At 57.3% G+C, this 12140-nt stretch overlaps 1 protein-coding gene across 1 annotated transcript in view; it reads left to right on the top strand.

Moving 5' to 3' along the window:
• The window catches only part of AGPAT4 (1-acylglycerol-3-phosphate O-acyltransferase 4), a 72294-nt gene that overhangs the window by 41335 nt on the left and 18819 nt on the right, over positions 1–12140 (top strand). The window lies entirely within an intron of this gene.

Here is a 12140-nt window from a genome sequence, read left to right as displayed (position 1 = left end):
TTAGCTTCTGTGGCTCTGTTGTTGAGATCACTTGTTCTTCTCTCTCTTCCATCCTGGTGAGTCCAGTCACTGACTCTCATCTTGGTTATTGCTTTTCAGTTTCAAAGTTTCCGTTTGCTCCTTCTTGGTAGTTCCCATTCACCTGGCAGGACTGTCCCACTGTTCATTGACTTCAGGTGTGCGCATAGCTGCTGGTGAGAGCGTCGTCACAGTGGCCACCTTCAGGCTCTTACTGGATGATGCCAACAGCTGTATCACGTCTGTGTCGCTGGCGTCTTCATCTGTGTTGAGTCACGGGCTCCTGGCAGGCACAGGGGTTTCAGCTGTGTCCTGGTGTAGGGAGCAGGAATGGCCACTGAGCAGGTTTTCTAGGATCCCATGCAGACTGGGTAAAGGAGGAGTTCTGGAGCCCTCAAGGGTTTTGCAGATCTTTATTGGGGTTCAGCAGGCACATGGCAGGCAGGGGTGCTGGGGGGCCGGGAGGCTGGCAGGCCTCCCAGCCTCCAGCAGGTCTTCACTCTGCGGGCTCTCCGGCCTTCTCTCGGCTTCTGCTTCTCTTGCTTCTCGCTCGGCTTCTGCTCAGCTTCCCCTGGCGTCCCCGTGATGCCGCTCCCAAAAGCCCAGTCTCAGCCCAAGTGAATCCCATCCACCTTGGCCCACACCCTACTCCAGGTGCCGCCATCAGGCATGCATTCAGGACCGCAGGGATCCATCATCTATCCTGATGGCGGGAGGGCAGAAAAGCCTGACATTTTCCCTGTCCTACACCTGGGCATCGGGGCACCGCGTCGCGAGGCTCTGGATGCTGTTGAAGCCTGTGGCAGCAGGTCTCCTCCCACGCGGTGTCAGTGGAGAGAGGCGCACGCCTGGGACGCTGGCGGGGGCGGGAGCCCAGCTTCCTTGCTGCACCTCCACCGCTCCCAGCGGGGGGAAGGAGCCTCATTACTTCTGGTAAAGGTGGGCATCCAGACTCCCACCAGGCCCCCCGGCACACTGGCTGGGAGCCGGGGTTGCCTCGTCACGTCGGGGCCTGAGCATCCACTGGGGATGGTGAGAGCCCCAGCTCTTTCCCCTGCTGTCTCCACATCACCCACGGTGGAGTGGTCCAGGGGACGCTTCACTATAGCCTGACGTCGGTCCCCGCTGGGCCTGTGCGGCTGGGACTCAGCGGGGGCTGCTGTTTGAGAGGGCAGTGAGCGCCTGCAAGTCCTCTGTCTTGCTAGGATGTGCTTTCCCTGGTTCTGTACCTAGAGATGGCGGATTTTTCCTGTTTTATTTTTTTCCCCTCTGCATTGGCACTGCCCAGTCACCGGGCTCTGCAGCACCCAGGCTGGAATATGTGAAAAAATATGTGCCCACCAGGGAACTCACCCCCGTGTTTCCCCTCAGATCCCGAGATGGCCCCTGCCTCTCCGAGTCTCCTTTCATTGCCCTGCATGTAATGCCCTGGCGCTGGAGAGGAAGAACGTGTCTCCTCCATCCTGCTCAGGACTGGACTCCAGGAGGACGGCTTTCATGTTCTGCGTTAGAAGAAGTAACTTTGAATAGGAGCAAAATGGAATAGATTTGAAGTTACCATGTTTGTTCTTACTATTGTAATGTCAGCTCCTAGAGTAGCTTTTTTTCTCTAAGCTATTCCTCAACATTGATTCGCCTTCGCCTTCATGTTTTAACTTTTGTGCACTGCTAAAGGAAGTTTCACACCTGCTTTCCGTGTGTGACCGCGGGAAGTAATGGCCACGCCATAGGCCGAGGACTCTGGGGGAAACCTTGGACATTAGGGTGTGGGAACTGTCCTGGCCATTAATGAGCGGAAGCGAAACATAAGCCAGATGGAAAAGTTGACCAGTGATTTAAAGATTCCCTCTCCCACCACAGCCTCACAACCTAAAGTATGAAAGATGAAGAAAAACAGTAGCTTCATGAACACGTATGACGCGGCGTTGGGCATGGAGGGAGATGTGTGGGGAAGTACTGCCTGGGAGAGCAGAGAAAGCGCGCAGACTGTGGTAACACAAACTCCTTCAGATCTTCTCCTCTGTGAACCCCAGTCATTTTGAGGTCCTCAGGACCCAGTGATGACGGTAAAGGACCCAGGACTCACAGGCCACCTGGTGGGTATCTCTCCTGGTCTTGGCACATGGGAACCCCGTGGGGGTGTAGGCCTGGGGGAGGGGGTTGGGACGTGCAATGTTGTCTTCGCTTCACTCTGGAGTTCACGTACATCTTCAGGCTTTTTTTTTTTTTGCTCTTGGATGCATTTTAAATTTCTCGATGAGATGTATTTCAGAGTCTCTGCTCTCTCTAGCTGGGGGGCAGTCCTCCTTCAGGCTTCTGACCTGAAAGTGGCCCTCTTGGTTATTCTCGGTGCCTTTGATACAGCCCACAGTGGGAGGGATGCAGGCCAAGGATGCACAAATCTCAGCATCAAGAAAGGAGACTGCATTGGTTCTGGCCTTTTGGCTCCATGACCTCAGTTTCTCTGGCCGAGCCTGGAGAGCAGCTTGACCTGGGCCCCCGAGGTCAACGGGAACACCACTGCGTGTACGGGCGGCCTGGAGGGCAGGGCGGCCCAGGCGGGAGGTGCACACTGTAGGTTCGTCACCCAGAATCCGTGCCAGCGCGACCCTAGCAAGTCGCTTTCCAAGCCAGCACCCACAAATAGAGCACAGATCCCCTGCTCTGTGGTGGCCTGGGTCGAGAGGCCCCGCCATCTCGGACTTCACCCCAGTGCTGTTTAACCAACAATGTGTAGGCAGGTGATTTGGCTTTGCTGTTGTTGTTGTTGTTAACCACAGCTGAAATCATTTCTATCGCTGACCTGAAATAGTCCAAGGCAGTATGGCGGGGGTGGGGGGGGTTGATGAAAATCTTCTAAAGCTTCATGTCACTCCCAGTACATGTTTAATCCCAGAGGGGAAATTGCTGCTGCTTTCACCCCCACAGCAGAATCTGTGTCTGCCCCGCTCATCGCCGCCACGCAGGGAGGCTTCGCATTAGAAAGAGAATATTTTTCTTTTTTTTAAAGATTTATTTATTTATGCATACAAGAGCTGGGGTACAGGCCAGAGGTATGTAGCGGGTACAGTGAGAGGATTCACCAGAGACAGAGTGGGGAGCAGAACAGGCGGATCTACTGAAATCCACTGCTGAGGGGAGCAGCGGGGAGACAGGAGAGGTCTGCTGTGCCGTGTGGGTAGCTCCCTGGCCGGGGATTGAACTTGTGTGCTGCAGTGGCTGTTGATAGCTTGATAGTGCTGTTCTTAACTCCTGCACCACCAGGGAGGCCCTGGAGAGGACAATTTTCAACAGCTGCTGATCACAAACAACGGCAGATGAGTTTGATTGACATCGTGTTTGCTTTTCTACATTTAATTAGCATTTGTAAAATTTGGGAGAGTAAAGTATAATCATGAAATAATGAAATAATGAGAACTGAGTGCTGCCTCTAGAGAATCATCTTTTTTTTTTTTTTAAAGATTTATTTATTTATACAAGCACTGGCTACAGTCAGAAGCACGGGAGGGTGAGAGGATTCACCAGAGCAGGGAACAGTACAGGTAGACTGATGAAATACACTGCTGTGGGGAGCAGTGGGCGGCAGGAGAGGTCTGCGCACCATGTGGGACCCTTGCCAGTGGCCAGGGATCGAACCGGTGCTGCAGACGCTGCGGGCAGCTTCGCAGCCCAGCGCTCAACCACTGCACCGCTGGGGAGACAACAAAGTCCCCTTTGGTGGGATTGACTAGTAACTGAAGTATTTCCTAGAGTCAGGTATAAAATATGAAACATAAATTGGAGGCATTCTTCGTTTTTATTTAATTTATTTATTTAAAAGATTTTATTTATTTATATAAGAGCCGGGGTACAGGCCAGAGGCGCGGGAGAGTGAGAGGATTCACCAGAGACAGAGTGGGGAGCAGAACAGGCAGACGGACTGAAGACACTGTTGAGGGGAGCAGCGGGGAGACAGGAGAGGTCTGCTGCGCCGTGTGGGTATCTCCCTGGCCGGCTGGGATGGAAGCCGTGCTGCAGAGACTGCGGACAGCTGCACAACGCAGCACTGAACCTGCTGCACCACCAGGGAGGCCCCGGCATTTTTTGTTTTTAAATCCAATCAGATAATAAAGACCTTGGGCCATTTGAAGGACATTTGAAAGTACTTGAAAGTACAGAGTCCTTCTTTATTCCAGACCAACTTACAGGTCATTTTCTCACATTTCTACATTTTTAAATATATCAATTTTCTTATGTATTTAAAATACATTCTACATGTATATAGAAAGATACTCAAAATGTTAATAAACACTATTAATTGCCACGAGTATCTGTTGGCTCTGAGATCACAGCCCGTCTTATAATTATTACTGCTTATTTATGTTAATGGTTGCACGGCTCTGCAGAGCAGCCGCAAGAGGCCCTGATTAAATATTTCAGGATGCATTTCAAAGGTCAGAAGAAGGGGGGGCTGAAAATACAGAAGAGCCGCTCCCGCGGCGGCCGGGGAGGTGGCATTGGGCCCGGCAGGCGGAGGGGCCAGGTACTCGGAGGACCTCCACCCGCGGGCCTGGGATCCCACCGGGAGGACTGTCCTGCCCGGAGCCCGCTGACCCGCATGTATTTAGCAGGTGCTGCTGAGTGCACCTTCCCCCCAGGCCCTGTGCTGGGCACTGGCGTTAGGAGAACACAGGCCGCGCCCTGGGCCAACGGACAGTCTCCTAATGGGAGAGACATGGGGGTGGGCGGCACCTGGACATTATAATGCAGATGCGCAAAGTGCCTGAAGGGCAGGATGGGTCAGGCAGGGTCTCTATGACCCGAGCAGACGGTAAAGGAGGATTCCGGCCTCGGCAGCTTTTTTTCAGGCTTTTATTGGGATTTACCAGGGACGCGGCAGGCAGGGGCGCAGCAAGTCTTCTCTCTCTCTGGACTCCCCGGCGTTCTCTCGTGGGCTCTGCTTCTCTCTTGCTCTGTTGTTCTGCTGGCGTCCCCGTGATGCTGCCCCTAAAAGCCCAGTCTCAGGCCAGGCGTATCCCATCTCCATATGCCCACACCCCACTCCAGGGGCCCGCCTTCGGCCTGCATTCAGGGCCGCAGATCCATCATCCATCCTGATGGTGGGAGGACAGAGAAGCCTGACACTCTACATACCCTACAGTGCCCCAAAGCCTAGCAGCTTAAAACAACCATTTCATGCCTGTGGGCCCCGAGCGGCAGGAATCAAACAGAGCCTGGCGGGGGTGGCCCCCCCAGCCTGGGAGGCTGGGCGCTTGGTGGAGACCTCCAGAGCTGGGGGGGTCCAGTGAGTGGTCTACGGTGCCCACGGACTGGGCTCGGCTGGGGCGTCCCCTGCAGTGCCCCACACTCATGGCCCGGACCTCCTTATGCAGCCTCCGGCTGGTAGTCAGGGCTCCATGGGCGAGCACCCAGCTTGGGGGTGCAGGGGCTCTGTCGCTGATGCCCCCCACCGCCCATTCAGCCCACACCAAGTGAGCTTGGAGACGCCACATCAGAACACTGGGAACAGGGCGAGGGCGGCGGCCTGTGGTGAGCCAGCTGATGGCAGAGTCCTTCTGGACCACCAGACCGAATGTGCTGGTGTATTTAGAGAGCTGGGGCCCAGGTTAGGGTGCTACAGTTCATCTACCCCTCTCCCCCAAGTCAGCCTCAGCACCCACCTCCCCCCCTTAAAAACATAGGTCCAAGTCCCTCCCTACAAGTCTGCATTGGAACCTCAAACCTAGGAATCTGCATTGCAGCTCCATCTCCAGATGCTGCCCACATATCCAGGCCTCCCGGGTAGACACCGCCGCGTCGGGGAGCAGAGGGTCTGATAAAAGAAGCAGAAAACCACCTTTCCTGGTTGCTACAAGTGACTTTCTTACTTCTAGGTTCTATTTTTAGCCCAAAGAGCTCTTTGAATTAAAATAAAATGTGAGAAAAGGTAAATTAGTTCCTGTGATTTCCGTCCTCTGGTGCTCTGCCGTCCCCTGGGAAGGCCCTGCTCGCTGATCAGCTCCCACGAAAACTGTCATTTCTCACTAATGACTTCTTAACCTTCGCCTTATCTGATTAGCTGCAGAATTAAGTCTCCCTTGCAGAGCACCCCGTCCCACCTCCCTGCCACGCAGCCGTCAGGGCTGGGCCTGGACATCAGTAGAGCCGAGGGGGTGGAGCTGATCACTGGGGCAGGAGCTCCTTTGTCGCTGGGCGGGCGGTGATGCCTTCCTCGCCTCTGCCCTTATCTGGGTGCAGGCGGGCAGGCGGAGGGGCCAGGTCCTGGGAGGACCTCCACCCGCGGGCCTGGGATCCCACCGGGAGGACTGTCCTGCCCGGAGCCCGCTGACCCGCATGTATTTAGCAGGTGCTGCTGAGTGCACCTTCCCCCCGGCCCTGTGCTGGGCACTGGCGTCCCCAGGACTCTGGTGAGTCCTCTCCCTGCCCCCCCGCCCACCCGCCCGACCTCTGGCCTGTACCCCAGTTCTTCTACACAAAAATAAAGAAAATATAAAAAGACAAAGAATAAGAAACAAAAGCCTATTGTGCGTACTGCACATCATGGGTGCAGTGGAACATGTGGCAGCTCTTTCTTGAAGAAGACTGAGGGAAAGATTTAAAAATATACAAGAAGAGTGAAAGAAGTTCGGGAAGTGAGGAGCAGTGGACTGAAAAACAGAAGTGGGAAATCCACGCACACCAAAAAGAAGAAACACCAAAATAGCAGTAACGGGTTTTTAGTCATCAAGAGCTTGGCCGAGCTCCGAGCAAAGCTCTTCGTTTCTGTCGCAGCAAAGCCGGGGCCTTCCTCATCCATCACGGGGTGTCTGTCGACCGGGGCATTTCCCCTTCAGCCAGGTAAGCAGCTTCACTCCCAGGAGGCAGACAGCTGCAGGATTTACCTCCCGGCCGGTGCCCTTGGAGATGACCTTGCTGAGAAGCTGGGGGGGTGCAGGCTGGGCTGCCAGCTCCCATCCACTCCTGCCCTTCCAGAAGCTTCCTCAAGAGGACTGGGCCTCGTTGAGTGTCAGGAACCTTCAGGTCTGGTGCGGGAGGTAAAAGCGCAGGAAATAACCCCTGAGCTGGCTGGCACCTCCCTCTGTGGCGCCCTCCGAGGCAGGGGCAGCGGGAGCCTGCTGCCGGCTGGGACGGCAGGAAGCCTCCCGAGAGGAGCCACCAGGGGTGACCCTGGAGGACTCGCGCCAGGATGGCAGGGGTGGAGGTTAAACGAGAGGTCAGCGACCCCAGGACTTCCCAAATGGAGGAGACCATCAGGCCTGCAGTCTCATTATCCCCCACGAAGCGTTACCCTCTCTCTGCCAATGCAGCTGTGCTCAGGCGGATGAAGCAGACGGAGCCCCCCACGCCCGAGATCTGCCGCCGACCAGACCTGGTCATTGGTATTTTAAAGGTCGATCTATAAAAGTCAGGCCATTGCCGTTGAACCTCGATGGGGCTCTTAACCTAATGCTCCATCAACGTCTCCAGGATGATGACAAGTAGGAACACAGCCCCCCCCCTCCCCTTTCATCCTGTCTGCGCCGCTTTCACCAGCCCCCGGGACCCCTGGGAATGCAAAATCTTCACCCGAATCCCAGTTTCCGCTGAGCCTCTCCGTGCGCGGGGTGTGCAGATGGTGTCTTGGAAGAGCCTGCGGCGAGCGCGCCATCCGGGGTGCCCGCAGCCGAGCGGGTGGCCGGCTTCTTCCTGTCCTGCGCCCCAAGGGCTCGAAGCCGAGGTGGGACGCCGGGCCGTGCGGCGCCTGGAGCCTGACCGGTCTCCACGCAGGGAGTCTGGATTGAAAACCTCTTTCCTCCAGGTCTGTTTGTCAACACAAAGATGACAGCTCAGACAAACCCCGGCCCAAGAGTTCTCGGGACCTCTGAAGACTGGGCCCTGGCGGCAGCAGACGTCTGCATTTCAGAAATCACTGGGAATCGGAGCCCCGTGCGCTCTGAGCGCCTTGGGGGGCTGGGAGCCCAGGGGCCTGCGCCCCGAGTCTGTGTGGCCTTGGAAAGCGGGGGGCTTCCGTTCTGTCATCTGTAAGTGGGTGTAGGGTAAGGTAAGGTGCAGGCTTGTCTGCCCTCCCGCCATTAGGATAGACGAGGGAACCCTGCGGTCCCGAATGCACGCCTGGGGGCGGCACCTGGAGTGGGGTGTGGGCGTATGTAGGTGGGCACACCTGGGCTGAGACTCGGCTTATAAGGGCGGCGTCACGGGGGCGCCAGCAGAAGCCGAGAAAGCAGCAGAGGGTCAGAGAAGCCGAGAGAGAAGCAGAGCCATGAGAAGAGCAGAGAGAACGTGCGAGAAGGCCCGAGAGCCCAGAGGGAAGACTTGCTGCCCCTGCCTGCTGTGTGCCTGGTCCATACGTCTAAATAAAAAGCCTGCAAAAGCCACCGAGGGCTCCGGACGCTGGCGCCTCCTTTACCCTGTCTGCTGGGATCACAGAACACCTGCTCAGGGTCCAGTCCTGCCCTGACAGTGGGGATCCGAGCCTGGGGCGCCTGGGGCTGCCGGGATCCCGGGGTGGTGGTGGAGGGACCCCTTGGCCATTCAACCTGGCTGCCAGGTTCCCGTGGGCGGCCTTCCTGACGGGCAGTGCCGTTGCCATGGCTACGGGGAGGCGCCTGGGGATGCCCGCCAGGTCTTGCAAATAAAAAGTCAGGGCTCCCAGTGAAATTAGGGGTTCTGACGAACAGCCAGCATTTCAGTGTAAGTATGTCCACGTCTCCTCCATGAGGCCTGCATGAGGCAGCCGTAGGCTAGAAGACGGAGTTTATCTGAAAGCAGATTTCATGCGATGCTCTCTCTGGCGCCCCACCAGGAGGGCGCCTCGCCCTCGGGGGAGCTGCCTCAGGACAGGCTCAGGGCTGTCTGGGGACGGGGTGGAGGCGCAGACCTCACCCTCCATCCTCACAGGCTGCAGCGCTGGCCCCGTGTTGGGAAAGGCGAGGTGACCCCGGGCTGCCGGGGCCGAGGGCAGGAGCGAGCGTCTGTGTGAAGAAAACACGTATTTAAAGAGCAATTCCAGAATAGCTCCTCCCTGGCGCTTCTGACCCTAAACATTATTTCGGGACTTGTGCATATTTTCACATCTTGCTTTTTTAATTATTTTCCAAACGGCCGCGGAAGCGCTGCCCTGCGAGGGGCGCGCTGGAGCCCGGCCAGCCGCGGCTTGACGGGGGCAGCGCGGGAGGACAGGGAAGAGATGACGCGTTAGAGCAGGAGCTTCGCGTTAGTACATTTACATTTTCGCCTCAAGTGCTCTTAAATTTAAGTTTCTTAATGTGGTTTTTAGAAGAAAACACAGCCCCCTTGGTTGGCCTGAGCACGGCGCCTCCTGGTCCGGTGCCACCTGCATCTCTGGTTTCCTGACCCTCACGCCATCCCCAGGTTGCCGAGTGACAGCCTGGTGATTTGGGGGGGCTTGTGCTGTGGGGACCAGCACAGCCCAGACGAGACGCCTCCCGCGGGACGTTGAGCACCAGCTAGCCTGCCGTGCGGCCTGGGGGTGGCGTGACGTCATCCTTCTGTGCGGGTGAGGCCGAGGGCGGCGAGGTCGCACCCCGTGGCCCTGTCATAAATCCCTAAGTGATGCGGGGGCTCAGCAGGGTGGTCTAGCATGGAAGTGCCGTGAATCCAGTAACGGGTACCCAGAACTGGGGAGAAGGCCCTCTGAGGGCAGGGGGTGAAAGAGGGGGGTCAAGACAGACTTCAGGGTCCTGATCTCATTTGAGCTGAAAGTTGGGAGACAGATAAGGTTCTGCCATTCTGTGGAAGGAAAGGAAGGTCCTGCGGAGGACGGGAACAGGTCAAAACTTGCGATAGGCACGGAGGATTCCAGGTAGTTCCAGAACTTGACATTGGCTCAAGGTGAGTGGCAGAAAAAGTGGAAGAGAGAAGGTGAGGGCCTCCCTGGTGGCACAAGGGGTTAAGCACCACACTATGAAGCTGTCAGCAGCCTCTGCAGCACGAGTTTGATCCCTGGCCAGCCAGGGAGATACCCACATGGCGCAGCAGACCTCTCCTGGCTCGCTCGCTGCTCCCCTCAGCAGTGTGTTTCAGTGGCTCCACCTGATCTGCTCCCCATTCTGTCTCTGGTGAATCCTCTCACTCCCTGCACCTCTGGCCTATACCCCAATTCTTGTATGCATAAATAAATAAATCCTTAAAAAAGAAAGAAGGTGGGTCAAACAATAGGGCTGGAGGACGGCTCTCATTTCATCTGCAGGTGGTGGGGCGCAGGTGGGTGACGGGCAGGTGACGCGGGGGCCCAGAGGCAGCAGAGCATCCTCAGGGGCGAGGGCATGTGGAACAGAGGGCAGAAGAGGTAGGTCTGAGGGGCTGAGCAGGACAGTGGGCAACAGATGGCGGGGAGACGGTCTGCAGCTGGCAGGGCCCTTGAGCTTGCTCTGAGGTGAAGCTGTTGGCCAATCATGACAAGACTGTTTGTAGAGAAGCTGCAGGAGGTAGCTGGGGCGTGGGCAAAGCCCTCCAAGGCTCATTGTTCCTTAGAAGAATCACCACGTTCCAGAACCTGATCCTCAGCCCTTTAGGCTAAGCCATTTGATTTATTATGATCTTAATCAGACTGATGAGCTCATGGTTTACGAAGCACTTGTGCATAAGGATGAGAAGCAGTGAGCAGCTGATTCCTGGCGGAGGCCAGCGGCGCAGAGGGAGCTCGGCCTTGCTCATCTGCAGCTTGGCGCTGAAACCTGACCTGCAGGTGAATTGGGGTCACACGGAGGAGACTGGCCGGCACCCTGCGGACAGAGGGGCGGGCAGATGCCTGGTGCAGGTGTGCCCACCGCACCCCAGGGTGCTCAGGTGACCTCAGGCCTGGCCCTGGTGGTGCGCACGGCCTTCCTCCGGGACGACCAGCAAGCCCTCCAGAGATGCATTTCCCCCCCTCCTAATGTGTCCATTTGTGTAGGTTCAGAGGGCGTCTGAGTTGTTCTGGGAGCCGCTAGTTCTCCTTCCGGTGCATCTGCCCATCTCTGCACGGCTTCCTGGTGGCTGTCGTTGCAGTTTTGCTTTGAGAGGCTCAGCTTGTTCCCTGGGTTTGGGTTGGAAACCAGCTGTTGAATGTGCGTGTGCAGCCGGCTCGGGGAGCAGCACAGCAGCTTCCCTGGCGTCGTGCCCATTAAATTCAGGGCGTAGGGAGGGGCCTGTCTCCAGGTGGGATGTTGGACCTGAGTCCTAGCGAGGTTCTTTCTGTGCACGTGGACAGGTCAACACCTCAGAGTGGGACCCAATACCTCTCCCCCAGGAAGCTTTACCTGCAAGGACATTCTCGCTGAGGGGTGGACGCAGAGTTCACCAGCTGTCCAGGGGAGGATTCAGGTCTGGGGAGCGGCTCAGGTGTTGTTCCGACGCTCCGGGGCGTCTCCTCCCGTGGTTCTGTCCCAGCGGCGCGGCCCTGTGTGCCCCGTGGCCTGTGTGGGCACGCGAGTGGCCCCCAGCGGGCGCGTGGAGAGCAGCTGAGCCCCGTCTCTGCCCGGACCTCGGGACACCCCGCGTGGCTCCGCGTTCAGTGCAGGGGGCACGGGGCAACCTCAGAACCTCACCTTTGCCTTTTGGAAGATTCTGAGGAGGAGTTTTCGCTTTCAACCTGACTGATTATCAGCTGGAAGTTAAACTACAAAGAGCAATTGTGGACACGCAGCCGTGGCTTATGGATTACACGTGATCGCCGCCGTCACTAGATCACTGTTGAAGCTGGAGAACGTTCCTTATGACGGGCCGCTTCCTCCCGCTCCCGCGGGCGCCCGAGCCCCAGGCGCTGCCCGAGCTGCCGGCCCAGGAGCTCGGGGCGGCAGCCGGTTCAGCGTCGTCTCTGCAGGACTCTGTCCCCCTGTTCTGTAGACTTCTCCAGAGTGGGCGCAGACAGGAGGGAGACGGGGGTCCTCATGCCGTGAGCAGAAAGGAGGTGAAGGGGGTGAGGGAGTCGTGACCCGCCTGGCCGCGGGGAGACCCAGGTTGGGGTTTCGAGGAAACATGTGCCCTGGGAGCCAGACCAGAGGGCAGCCTGGTCTTGCCACTGCTTCCCACAGCCGTGCCTGAGGGCAGGCAGGTTTGGGGTTACTGGTGGTGTCCGGAGGGCCGCAGGGCTGAGGGCAGGCAGGTTTGGGGTTACTGGT

The sequence above is a fragment of the Talpa occidentalis genome, unplaced genomic scaffold, assembly GCF_014898055.3.
Source record: "Talpa occidentalis isolate TD23 unplaced genomic scaffold, MPIMG_talOcc4v2.1 talOcc4.2, whole genome shotgun sequence".
Lineage (NCBI taxonomy): Eukaryota > Metazoa > Chordata > Mammalia > Eulipotyphla > Talpidae > Talpa > Talpa occidentalis.
The sequence above is the reverse complement of the archived record's forward strand: the minus strand, read 5'-3'. Positions and strand labels throughout refer to the sequence as shown.